The sequence below is a fragment of the Canis lupus genome, chromosome 7, assembly GCF_011100685.1.
Source record: "Canis lupus familiaris isolate Mischka breed German Shepherd chromosome 7, alternate assembly UU_Cfam_GSD_1.0, whole genome shotgun sequence".
In the NCBI taxonomy this organism is placed as follows: domain Eukaryota; kingdom Metazoa; phylum Chordata; class Mammalia; order Carnivora; family Canidae; genus Canis; species Canis lupus.
Genome location: NC_049228.1, coordinates 2,988,291 through 3,001,397, shown reverse-complemented (window position 1 = coordinate 3,001,397; position 13,107 = coordinate 2,988,291). Strand labels below are relative to the sequence as shown.

The following is a 13,107-nucleotide window of genomic DNA, read 5'->3' as shown; positions in this document are numbered from 1 at the left end:
ACCTATCCCTTCCTAATACTAGGTGCAGGAATCCCCACTTTTGGAAAATTCACCCTATGGCAGTTTGCTTCTAGAAAAGACCTGCATTAGAACTTGTTTTTGCAAAAAGAAATCTGAGGAGAATTTTCTCTTTTGATGAAAAGAAAGTGAAAAGTGAAAATAGCACTGACCATCTGTTTTAAAGCGATGCACCCATCTAGAGGCAGCGTGCACCCCTAGTATCAAGAGTGATCCCACCGAGCTTCTACTCCCGGAACTACACTCAGTATGTTAGCATCAAGCCACCATAGCTTTGAACACTGTGAGCATCTGCACTTCATCCTGATTTATTTTGTGCATCCGTTAACAAGATGTGTCCTAAGGTATCGGAAAAGCCTAAGACAGGTTATTTTTGGGGTCTGGGAACGCTCAAAAATTTTTCCATGTAAATTAGTGGTAATTGCTTCTTAGATTTATGCCATTTGAGCTCACATAAGTTTCATAGGAACACTGTATTTTCCTATAGCAGGGAAAACTCTACATATGTAAATATGCACACACATACACACAAAGTTTTTGCTACCTACAGTTATTAACTATACTGGTTTTCATTATTTATTTTTAAAATAAATAATAAAACTTCACTAGTGAGATAAATAATTTCTATATTTTATTAGTTATTTGCAATTACCATTCTTCTCAAAAGTTTATTTGATAATTCTACCATAAACTGCTTTGTCTCTAATAATTTCCTATTCGAATGTCTCATGCTCCTCAGCAATAGTTAAGTTCCCCAAAAAGCTAACCTCTATTTACTTTTTACTCGCTGTAGTACTTATCACAATACCTTGCACATAACCAAGTATTTAACAAATATCTGTTATTTCGTTGTTAATTTGAAAAGCATTGGGTGCGGCAGCCCACCCGCTCAGCGGTTTAGCAGCACCTTCAGCCCAGGGCGTGATCCTGGAGACCGGGGATCGAGTCCCACATCAGGCTCCCTGCATGGAGCCGGCTTCTCCCTCTGCCTGTATCTCTGCCTCTCTCTCTCTCTCTCTCTTTCATGAATAAATACATAAAATCCTTAGATAGATGATAGATAGATAGATAGATAGATAGATAGATAGATAGATAGATAGATAGATAAAAGCATTGGGTGTTATATATAAGTGATGAATCACAAAATTTTCCTGAAAGTATGGAATTGGTAAACATCCGATGACATAAATGCATAAATAATAAAGAGAAAAAGAAAATCTTTGAACTCATAATTTCTCATCTACAACAGTGCCAGAAGATCGGGATGAAATAATTGAAATTTTTGATGTGCTTTAATCTAAATAATTTGGGGCTTTTGTTAAGCCTAACCTACACAAGATTCTAAATAATCCTACAAGTAAAACAATTTATCACTTTGAATTTTATTTTTACTGTAAAACAACAAGCCACATTTGGCTTCTAGTATGTCAAAGGTCTGGTAAAATTCCAGTTCTGAAGATGATCTCTCTTTTGTGGTTCAGATTGAATTTATGAGTTCTGAGGATTTGCTTAATCAGAAGCTTAGGCATGGTTTACCTAAGCTAGAAAGCACATCGCCTTCAAAAGAAGACACCAAAGGATATGCTCTAAATTCTACATAGCCTGTAAAATATATTGATGTGGGGTGTTGAAATTTTAATAGGTAAAGTTATGAGCAACTAGAAAATCCCCAGTAGCCTAAAATATGTGAGAAATTCACTTAAGACTGAGAAGACTTAATTTCCCATTTTAATGAGTTTTAATTCTTATCACACCAGTTTTATTTAAAAGAGATGACTTTTTCTATCTAATGGGTCAGCCCTATGATGTATCAAAACAAACACCTTCTTTTTTCCTTTTTTTTCCACAGAATTCAAAATCTGGAATAAATAAGAGAAAATATAAAATATACAGTACTATTTCAATATCTTCCCCCTCTTCTATAGAGTTGTTTTATAAGCGAATAATTAATAAACATATTCATTTGAGATCCCTGAGTATTAAATTATGCAAAATTCTATTGACACTCAATTTTCCAGTCATCAAAAGCAGTTGAATTTTCATGATGCTATATAATACTTGTTCTGTAATTCATCCCTAATGTTCAGCTGTTTTAAAAAATGGCATCACTCTTTATGGTACTATTTCCAGAAAAAACAAATAAGATTTAGAAAGCAATATAGAATTCTGAGGTGTGAATCATGAGATGAAGTTTCTATTCATGGGACACCTGTTGCAAAAAAAGGAAGAAAAGAGCAAATGATAATACATGTCCCTTGCTCACACATGTGAAAAAACAACTCACAGATACATTTTTTTGGTTTAAGATGAAAAGTATTGTGTAAATAGAGAATAGAACACTAATTTCCATATCCTTGGGATTATTTTGTCAAATACAAGAATCATTCATCTGCACTGGGTGATATATGATATGTCGGCAAATTGAATTTAAATTTAAAAAATTTTAAAAAAAGAATCACTCATCTGGCTCTATTCACTAGTTTTCTTCTCATTTCTCCTTTTCACGTCTTCTTCTCTAAGCATTAATAAAGGAAAAGAAAAAAAAAAGACTAGAAAGAAGTTTACCAAGACATTAGCAGACACTGATACTGGATAATGAGATGTTAAGTGATTTTCTTGTATGTTTTTTTATTTTTCCAAACTTGAAATACGAGTGCATATTCTTTATAACTGAAATTGTTTAAATTATATTCTTTCTGTTTCAGTGAGCATAATAATAAACTGTCCCATGTAATAGAAATGCTGCTCACTTAACTCTTGACCATCTCACTCTGTTGATATCCCATCCACAACCTTCCAGCATCCTCAGGCTGCCCTCCAGGGCCCTAAATAAGCATGTGATCTATCTCACCGAGCACTCCATACAATGACAATACCAAGGCTGCATAAAGAGGGAAAATCTAAGAAAAGCCATTGGATGAGGGCTTGAGAACCACCCACAAAATTCAGTTCAACAGGGGCTTTCTAGAGACATGTTCCTCCCCTGGGATGCCTGCAGAAAGCTTCCTTCCTATATAAATTTGCCAGAATTCCTCAACTTGCCCTGCAGGGTAGAAACATTAAATCAATATTCAATTACTTATGACTTTCAATTTTTAATTAACATGCGTTTCAACTAGATGGTTGAATGGTCCTTTGTACTTTGAGAAGTCATTATCAGGGGTGTTATTTTCAGCTCCTTTAAAGATACGTACTTAATTATTTATTAAGTGTATGGTTTACATTGTGTCAGACCTCCAGACACCCAGTAGGAGAGATTATTAAGCAGATTAGAGCTGATATCTAAAATCTGTCCATAGCCACTTTAACTAAAGCATAGCCAGGTAAGAATAAAAATATTTAACACATATACAAGAAGAACTGGTCAGAAATCACATGCCACCTATACATACAAGCTGTTGTCTCTGTGTAGATCTGCAAAGCTACATCTTCAAAAAAGAGTGGAATTCAGAGAAGGCTATAGTAAATTTTGCACTTAGAAATAGTTAAACACTTTTAAGGGACGCCTGGGTGGCTCAGCGGTTAAGTGTCTGCCTTCCGGCTCAGGGGGTGATGCTGGAGTCCTGGGGGTCGAGTCCCACATTGGGCTCCCCACGTGGAGCCTGCTTCTCCCTCTGCCTGTGTCTCTGTTTCTCTCTCTCTGTGTCTCTCATGAATAAATAAATAAAAATCTAAAAATAAATAAAAAATAAAAAATAAAAAAACAAACACTTCTCAGAAGATAGAAACTCTTTAACATACAAAAAAATGCAACTTTAAAGTAACCTGACAAAATACACGTAGAGAAAAAAAACACAATTATTTTCACCTCTAAACCTAGAAAGGAAATGAAGTATTATTAATACTGGCAAAACTCCTACTATTAAACAAGACTCCTCTGTGCCAAACATCCTGCTAAGAATCTCTATAAATATCATTTTATTTCATTTTCACAAATGTCCAGGAAGGTAGATGTCATCATCTCTGTCCTATGGACAGAGGAATTAAGTCTGAGAAAACATCATGCCCAGGATCACCCAGGCAGTGAGTGGTAGGGTGGGAATTCAAACCCTGGTGTGCTAAAACCGATGTTCTTCCTAAGGTCCGACCACCTCTTTGGGCCAGTTAGGGATTTAGGATTACAAATATAAGTGGGATTTTCTTTTTCTAACCCCATCACAGCACACATTTTTAAAACATTCATGCATGTCCAACATTTTTCATAACAAACTATGTTAAATGACTGGCGTAATTATGTTGATACAGACAAGGGTGGCAGGTGGAGGGCTCGGTTTCCCTTCGTTTTTGTGTTGCACAAAGACGGCTACATGGGGAACAAGGTCTCACCACATCCACGCCAAAGGAATTCTTAATGTCTTAGCTCGTGTTAACGCTTTCCATCGTTTGAAAATGGCTTTTGTAATTGCCAAAATGTCTGCACGCATTTGCTTCTAAATCATAGAAAGATTGTGAAGGAAGTTAAATAGAAAATTAAGAAACAGGCAAAACACAACAGCCTCTAGACTGTCGACCTTGATTCAGAACAAATGATGTAGCTGTAAGCCAGCATTATCCCAGCCCTACTTGCAGCATGGTTTTTCTTTGTTTAATGCGCTCTGCTCGCCTCAAACAAAGGGAAATGGGTAGGAAGATAATTAGATCTTCTTTTTAAAAATGACCTAGCGGTAGCATCTTTAAAACCACCTGCATCTTTACAGTAAATGAAATAATACATAAATATAAATGTTTCATGCTGCTATCAAACATTGATAATAAAGGTTTTAATATTTATTGTTACCTTTGGCCAAAGCCTGAGTTCACTCTTTAGCAGGAGAGGCACAGAGAGGTGTGAGGATCGCCTTTGGGTACTACTGATTGGGATGGTGTCGGCATTAGAATATCCCTGAGGGAAAGGGGGCTTGGGCATGGCCCTCTTAATCTTCTTAACATTCTCTTCTCTGCCTTCATCTGTAATCAGCTTTCTCTCAGATTCTAATAGATTCTTCTTCTTCTTTTTTAATATAAGGCTCTGTACTTCCTCACAAATCGGGGATATTTAAATGATCCTAGTTCTTTCTGTGGTTCACGGAAGGGGTTTTCCTGGCCGTGCCCTAGAGAGTTCATTGTCCTAACGTTAGCAATGACCCCAGGCAAAGTGTTTTTCTGTGAACATCAAAGTATTTTGAGCAGTTACTCAAATACCTTATGAATGTGGAGCTCAAGTTTTGTCACCCACATCTCTCGTGGGCTGCCAGCAACTGAAGCGAGGAGGGACAGGGAAGTCGCACCCAAAATGCAACGGCAGGCCGCATGGTAAGGTCTCAGTCAGCTCCACAGTGCAGGGCACCACTCGGAACGCTCCACCAGCAGGGACTTGCTTAGTCTTCACAGCCACCTTCCCAGGCAGGTAAAAGTCATTATGCCCATTTTAGAGATGGTAAAACTGAGCAGAGAGTCATCGTAAAACTTGCTCAATGGTTGCATAACTAGTAAATGGCAGAGCTGGGACTTGAACCCAGTAAAACAGGCTTTCCAGCAATATGTTGTGCCACGCTGGCCCTGAGGTGAAGCCAGGAGGAAAAGGAAGCTCCCCATCTCACTAGCACCTCAGGATAACCCACAGCCACCTGATGACCACAACCCCCCGCTCCTTGACTTGTGTTAGGATGGCAGCACAACACGCCAGCTAGCCAATGACTGTGTCTCTCTCTGCAGATCCCTCCTGCCCTAAATACAAGTCACCAGAGTGGGCTCTGAACAGCTCAAACTCACGTTCCCTCCCACCCGGGGAAGATGAACGGCCTCCCTGTCTTCACTCCACCTCCTCTCCAGGCCTTTCTGGTCATTCATGCTCTTTTCAAGAGTCTTTTGTATGAAAATTCTGTTTTCAAGCCACAATTACCACCCAAAGTCCTCTTCATCCCTGGGAGGAAGAAGTCCGTCCCCTTCTTCTCTGCCAATCCCAGCTTCTTCCGTTTTCTCTCTCTCCTGGAGGCTAGCTCAGACAGCTTGGAGTCTCCTATCACATCACTTTTTGTCTTGTATTAGAATTATTCAGATCACATCTTATTTCTCCTACTAGTTGGTAAGCAGGGGAGAAACATCTTTTTTTTCTTCTTTGTCTTCCCTATGGCACCTTCGTTTTGTTACTTGGGTACTATCCCTTCTTTCCCACGCTCATTTACAACCAGAAAAGAAAAGAAAAGAAAAAAAGAAAAGAAAAGAAAAAAGAAAAGAAAGAAAAGAAAAAAAAGAAAAGAAAAGAAAAGAAAAGAAAAGAAAAGAAAAGAAAAGAAAAGAAAAGAAAAGGATGTGCATTCCAGCAGCGAACCAAGAACTATATTTCCAACCATATTTTGCACTACGAAATTCAACTTTTTGAAATATTGCCTCAATTTATTTTCAAAAAATATTTTCCTTTAAAGTAATGCTTATTGTTCTTTGACACTGGTGGAATTGCAAAGGATGATGTAGTGTCATGATATCTTCCGTTATACCCGGATGGTGTTTGATTTACAGACACTATAACGGTAGAAAAAATATCTGTCACGGTGACATCGATCGGTGTTTTGACTGGCTGAGGTTAAGCCATAGAGAGGTACCGTCAAGAGGGAAAATGTAGGGAAACTCCTCCTTGCTCCCAACAGAGAATGTGTTTGATAGCTTCTGGCCTAGAGAGCCACTTCCAGACAGAGCTTGATAAATAAAACCAGAATGTGGCATTAACTGAAATCAGATTCCATAGGGTCTCGTCAGACATTCCACCAGCACCATGACTGGTCAACTTAATTAAATATCAGGGTCTTTATTTCCCAACCTCTCCATCATGAATTAGAAAGCTACTAATTCATTGACAGATCAAGTTATTCAAAACAACTGAAGCAACTCTGTGTAGACAATCTGTTATGGAGGAGTTTCCAGTCTTGTGACTTGTTTTGTCTTCAAAGGGTCTTGTTTCGCTATCCACTAGATACTAAAATCTTTTTTTTCTTTGCACATTGATGAGACCAACAGGGAAAAGGAAGGAAATTCAATTTAGTCAAAAGTTATTATATCAAGAGACTGTCAAGAGGTCGAAGAGACCTTAGAAATTATTTAGTACACCATCTAATTTTGAAAATGAAGAAAGTAAATGTCGGAATAAAAAAAGACTTTCCGAAAAACATGTATCTCATTAGTGATAAAAACTGATTAAGAATCCTGGAAACCAGACTCCACAAGCAGGATTTACCTTTAGACATAAAATGGGACTTACTAGAAGCTCGTAACAATTACTGTTGAAAATTTTTTAAAATCCAAAATGAGAACTAGGGATCTTATTTTCCTATGTGGCTCTGAAGTTACCAACTTTTCTGGAGTCACATAAACCAATGTTTCTTCCTCTTCATTCTCTATCTATGTCTCTTTTGAACCTAAAAATTGTGTGTGTGAAATAAAATGGCCTATAAATAATATTTTCATGATTTCTTATGCTCTCCCCCTTCACCTTGATTTATCAATGGGAGAAATTTTAAAGGAACAAAGGAAAAAAATGAGGGGTCAAGAGACACAGACCCACCCTAGTAAATGCAGAATGTACAACTCTAGAATTTTCTCCTCTCTGGCCAGGAAATTCATTCTGAATATGTGAATATTCATGAATTCATTGCCTTACCTTTACAACCACTAGGACTATCTGGTCATACTTCTGGCTTCTTTCCCTTGGGCTTTATCATCCTGTGGACCACCTGTGGATAGACAGCACTTTGAGGTCCTTGACACAGACAAAACAATCCACCGAGCAGCTGATTTTGTCACTTCTAAACTAATTGTATGGCATTTTTTTAGACACAAAGCAAAAACTTTCATTTCTCATCCTCTGTTCCCTGTAGGCAACATAATAGAGTTGTAGGATGTTGCAAGCAATGTACAGGGGAGCTAAACAGATGTGTAATAAGAAATGATCATCCAAGTAAACAGGGTTTTGCTTCATTTATCTCCCTTAATATAAAAATATCTTTTAATCACATCTAAAGTTACTCAGAGATTGTCTTAAAGATATATTGGATTACATGGTTTCCTGATTGGCCAATCAACACTGCAGAGGTTGAGTGGGGGACCCACTCTTCCCTTCTCCCTCTCCCCCCCCCTTGGGATTTCATCAAAGAGGCCACCCTGAAGTTTCCGGCCTGTGCCTCAGTGACCTGAAACTCATCTATCACTGATCACCATCAACATCTGTTACCCACCCTGCTCAAGATATCTTTCCTCCACTGCTGCATGCACTCCAATAGACAAGTTTCTTATGCACAAAAATATTAGTGGCATAAAATATATTAATCCCACAATCTCATTGTCTTTGGTCCAAATTTTAAAAGAATATACTAATAGCACTGTGATACTGTAATACAGAGAGAGGTTTTTTTTTTTATACAGGATATAAAAGCTGTTTGCTTTTACTTATCTCTAAATTTTTTCCATTACTTGAAGGCAATCACTCTGTTTTTGCTGTATAAATGTGCTAAAAATTCAAATGTGCTAAAGCACTTATATTTTCATATTTCATATGCGAGGAACAAATTTAAAACAATTGCTGCATTTCCACCGCTTTAATTATTTTATAATTCTTTGTGAGAATGTACTTTTCAAAATATTTCAAGGAATTTCAACTTTTAAGATGACTAAAAGTATGTCAACATAAAGACATACTTTGTAAGTCAAAGCTGATAGAGTTAATAGAAACAAGCTTCTTCTGGATGTTTAATAACTGTCTTGTTTTTATTCATTAAAAAATTGTTACATACCAATGAAAGAAGAAAACGCCACTAAAATCTTCTATGTAAATTTTCTGAAGGTGAACTTGAGAATTTTTCTCAGTATTTTTATGTTTAGAATATTTTTAACTTACAGTGTAAAGTTTTTTTTTTTCCCCAGAGTCAAGATGCTGACTAAAACATAATACTATTTAATTATCTATAGCACTAAAATACAGTTTCTTTAGAATTAATTCCTGGAGAGCTACGAAATTTCTTTCCCATCCCCACTCAAGCATAGTGCCATTCAAAACTTTTACACACATAACCTGCATATAAATATAACCCTTAAGATAATAGGAGTACTAAGAAAGATAGAAGTTATATAAAGTATCCAGTTTTTCAATCAATATATTGAAGCTATAGGATGTTTACACACTGCTATTCACTTCAGGGAGACCCAGAAGAGAATCCATATCTATTGCACAGGGACATAGACAAAACAACAGGAGTTTCAGCTACGGGGCACCAATTAAAGAATAATGGGAAAACTTTTATGCAGCTAGAAATCTTCTGGGACTACTTGCTTTTAATGGACAGTAACAATTTTGGAACATAATCTTTACAGGTTCTGCACAGAGGTCACTTGTCTTTTGAAAGTTACTCGAATTCTTTCAATCAGCAAATACTGTTTGAGCATCTTCTGTGTGCCAGGTGCAAGGAATACAGAAAGAAAAATTACAGCTCCTGGCCTCGCTGAGCTTATAGTTAAAAGATGACATTCTCGTGGAAACCAGTGATCTGTGCAAATCAGAGGAGGGTTACATAAGGGCATGTGCAATGCACAACAGAAGTGTGGAGGGAAGGATGCTCACAGCTGCTCGAATAGTCACTCCATACTTCAGAAATGAGGACCTACATGTTAAATGCTGTGCTTAGCATCAGGATTACAAAGATGAAGAAGAAAACAAAAGCATGCCATAGTTTGACAAATGCCATAACACATGTGCAGAGGATTCTGCAGAAACACCAAGGAGGGTATCTGGCTCGAAGGTCGGGGGACAGGATCTCTTTTAAGACCTCTCCAAGGGGATCCCTGGGTGGCACAGCGGTTTGGCGCCTGCCTTTGGCCCAGGGTGCGATCCTGGAGACCCGGGATTGAGTCCCACATCGGGCTCCCGGTGCATGGAGCCTGCTTCTCCCTCTGCCTGTGTCTCTGACTCTTTCTCTCTCTCTCTCTCTGTGACTATCATAAATAAATAAAAATTTGAAAAAAAAAAAAAAAAAAGACCTCACCAAGAAGTCCAGATACATTTTAAGTACTTGCGTTTACAGATTTACTATTCAAGAAACAAATTCAAAACACTAGTTGGATTTCTACTGCTTTATTTTTCTTATAATTTGCCTTCTTCATAAGATTACACTTTAATTCAAGTAGGATTTACAGACAATGGGAGGTCACACAGCATGAGAGTCTGGCAGAGCCAAGTTTGGGAAAGGATGAGTAGCTTTGCAAGGTTGGGGAGCAGAGTATAAATGAGGGGGAAATGTCGAACCTGGAAAGGAGGCTGGAGCTCCATTGCAGCAGGCCTTTAATGCCAGTCTAAGCAAGTTGGACTCTATCCCACAGACAACGGGAGCCACTAAATGGCTTTATGAGGAGGAGAAATAGGATCAAATTTGCATTCTTAGAAAGATCACCTAGTAGTTGTGACGGCCTTGCCCTCATTGTTCACAACTGTGAGTCACACAATTATGTGATTCATAAATCACAAATTCCTAGCCCAAGCACAGGCTCAGCCCAGCCCCATTCTCAGGACACATCTTAACAATGAACAAGAGCAAACATAAGGTAACCCTCCCAGAGTCAGATCACTATAGGTCCTACTCTCTCCCAATCTCCCCTCTCCCTTAGCTAGTGACACCATCCTTGTCCCCATCCCACAGCATTTCTGCCTTTAGAGGCTTGACCGTATTAGCCTAAATGTCAGCTTTAGGGACGCTATCTTTCTGATCTATGGATCAGACCTTGCCCATAGTTTCCCATCTCTGTGACTAAAGAGCATTAACCAAGGATCCATACGGCTTGATTTTCCCCAGGTCCTAAATCCTCCCTCCCTTTCAGACCCTCTTCCTCTACTCTGAACTCACAACTCCTGCCTCTCTTGTTCTGCTTCTCACCTGTCATTGCTGTCCCACTCTCTATGCCTGAAGAAAAACTCTCCACCCAACTGGCCACAGACTGAAATGATCCACCAGTCCCCATCCCATGTCTTGACAGGGCCTTTGATTCTCTCCAATTCCACATCTGTTGGAATTCAGTTTTTACATTGTGAGCATTTTTTTCCTACCCAGGATCATATTAGAGCCCCTAGGCTGACTCCCCTCTCTGGATTTCCCTCTCAGACCCAACCCCCTAAAAGGCTGTGCTTGAGCTAGAGAATTCGGAGCAGGAAGTATCCAGTTTTTGTCTTACTCTTTTCTCTCATTTGATCTCTGAGATTGAGAATCACCTTAGCAGTACCCAAGTCCCAGATCTATCAGAGTAGACTGCTTACTAACGCCTAAGTAGTAGTCATAATGGTTTCCATCTTTGGTGGACTTCCTTGCCAGAAATGGTGCAATGCATTGTTCATTGTTCATTGTTTCTTTTACCCTCATAGCCACTCTATGTCAGAGGCATAAAGAGCCACACTTTGCAAAGAGGACAGCGAAGCTGAAAGAGATTCAATAAGTTTGCCACTGGTAAATGATAAGATCACTAGAAAATTATCTGAATCCACAGCTCTTTACCAATAGCTATGCTGCAAAGTCTTTGGCTCTGGGGCCATGTAATCCCAAGCGGCACAAGCTCTAAGTGCCCCCTGAGGACTCTAATCAGCCCTTATCAGCCTGCACATCACTGATATAGCTGTGAAAAGACTGAAGTTGGTCTGGAATTCCCAAAAGGATCAGGGGAACATAGCCAGGTGAATGTTTCCATGTATGTATTCTTTTTTTTTTTTTTAAGATTTATTTATTTATTCATTTATTCATTTATTTATTCATTCAGAGAGAACGAAGAGAGAGGCAGAGACACAGGCAGAGGGAGAAGCAGGCTCCATGCCGGGAGCCCGACGTGGGACTCGATCCTGGGTCCCCAGGATCACACCCCGGGCTGCAGGCGGCACCAAACCGCTGCGCCACCGGGGCTGCCCTCCATGTATCTCTTCTTAAGACATGTTAATTCTTTAAGGAGTTAGAACCCAGAAGACAGCTTCTTCTAGAGGAATACCATTAATGGCTTAGAGTCTCTAATGTAAAATTGTATAGTACCTGGAACCCTGTCCGTGGGACCCATATCTTATAATTGCCTTATAGTGAGGTCTTTCACTTTCAGGAATGAATCTGTCTTAGATTTAAGACATACTCTGTTCACACAAATCCCACCAATGAAAAACTACTTAAAACCACTTCCAAATGTGGTAGACATTTTTTTTCTTTTAGAAATTTTAAAGTGGCAAAGATAGCTTTGCTACCTGGCAAGTGTTACTAGCTGACAACACTCTCAACCAGTTATAGCATTTTCTGCTTTCTTTCTCTTGCTCTAAAAAGTTCAGAGAATTTAGGAGGTTTCACATTTCTCTGGACAGAGGCCCTGGTTTGATAGGTGAAATATCTTTCTGACTAGATGATATATCCGTTTATTTGTATTTATAAAATGCAAGTGACCTTTTGAATGTGAAAGGTCTTTTAACAGATTATCCCTCCACTCTAGAATTTTTTAAACAAGGCACATTTATTCAAGATAAGGGGATAAATGACAATAAAAGCACAGAACATCAATTTGCTATCGGACAGCAAGTTGTATTGTGAAGGTTTCCCCTAAGGTGTTACAGAGCTTATAAAGTAGTATATACATTTAAAATCATATACAACTTGATTTTCAATGCTTGAGAATACTTATAAATACTTATAAAAGACTTATACATAATGATATTTTCACTCATATCTACTGGACTATAAACAGGAGCAAGTTTTCTAAATTTTTTAGAAAGTGAAGAAGAAATATGTACAATGAAAAAAATCTATTCAGACATATCTTTCATAATTAGTATATTAAGTCACCATCTATTATATGTCTAGTAAATATTGGGCATAATACTATGGGCTTTACATATATTATTTAACATTAAAAATAATTCTATACTAGTCATTATCTTCTTTATATTGATAAGAAAACTGAGAAGTTATATGACTTCCCAAGGTCATATAGCTGTTGAGAAAGGGGTCAAGGGGTGTCTGGGTGGCTCTGTCAGTTAAGCATCCGACTCTTCATTTTGGCTCAGGCCATTATCTAAGGATCATGAAATCAAGCCCCACTTTGAGGTCCACGCTC

The 13,107-nt window shown here is 38.4% G+C and overlaps 1 long non-coding RNA gene across 8 annotated transcripts in view; it reads right to left on the bottom strand.

The window, feature by feature from the left end:
- The window catches only part of LOC102152898, a 167,042-nt gene that overhangs the window by 54,082 nt on the left and 99,853 nt on the right, over positions 1-13,107 (bottom strand). For all 8 annotated transcript variants that reach the window (XR_005361819.1, XR_005361823.1, XR_005361824.1 and 5 more), the window contains one exon: positions 7,652-7,724. This is a non-coding gene — a long non-coding RNA (uncharacterized LOC102152898). The remainder of the gene's footprint in view (positions 1-7,651; positions 7,725-13,107) is intronic.